Raw genomic sequence first — 1,042 nt, forward strand, 5'->3', positions numbered from 1 at the left:
CATATGAACACTTTTCACATTCTCCCGTGCTACTCGGCTGCTAGTCCTCCTTTCATGCAGAATCTTAAGGTCTTAGCTCATGTCCAAGGTACCAAAGCCAGCTAAAAAGTCAATAATGGATACCTAAAACTTGAATTGTACTACTTCTTACTGGCTATTACATCAACTTAGAAGCTTCATCTGTGTTCTACTATGGTGCTTTTAGTGTCTCCGCATACCGCAGCACGCGACATAGCTTTGCAGACGATAAGTACAACCGTTTCAGGGAGAAGAGCGGCCAATGTGACGATCTGGCTTTAAGTCGATTGGATAACAAATGACGAAAACGGACGGATTTCTAAGGTTTTTACTACATATGAACACTTTTCACATTCTCCCGTGCAACTCGGCTGGTAGTAATCCTTTCATGCAGAATCTTAATTTCCTAGCTCGTGTCCAAGGCACCATAGAAGGGTAAATGTCATTAACCGATACCTAAAACTTTAATTGTACTACTTCTTACTGGCTATTACATCAACTTAGAAGCTTCATCTGTGTTCTACTATGGTGCTTTTCCTGTTTCCGCCTATGGCAACACGCGACATAGCTTTGCAGACGATAAGTACAACCGTTTCCGAGAGCAGAGCGGCCAATGTGACGATCTGGCATTAAGTCGATTCGATAACAAATGACGAAAACGGACGGATTTCTCAGGTTTTTACTACATATGAACACTTTTCTCATTTTCCCCTGCAACTCGGCTGCTAGTCCTCCTTTCATGCAGAATCTTAAGGTCCTAGCTCATGTCCAAGGCACCAAAGCCAGCTAAAAAGTCAATAATCGATACCTAAAACTTGAATTGGACTACTTCTTACTGGCTATTACATCAACTTAGAAGCTTCATCTGTGTTCTACTATGCTGCTTGTAGTGTCTCAGCATACCGCAGCATGCGACATAGCTTTGCAGACGATAAGTACAACCGTTTCAGAGAGAAGAGCGGCCAATGTGACGATCTGGCTTTAAGTCGATTCGATAACAAATGACGAAAACGGACGAATTTCT

The sequence above is a fragment of the Schistocerca gregaria genome, unplaced genomic scaffold, assembly GCF_023897955.1.
Source record: "Schistocerca gregaria isolate iqSchGreg1 unplaced genomic scaffold, iqSchGreg1.2 ptg000043l, whole genome shotgun sequence".
Lineage (NCBI taxonomy): Eukaryota > Metazoa > Arthropoda > Insecta > Orthoptera > Acrididae > Schistocerca > Schistocerca gregaria.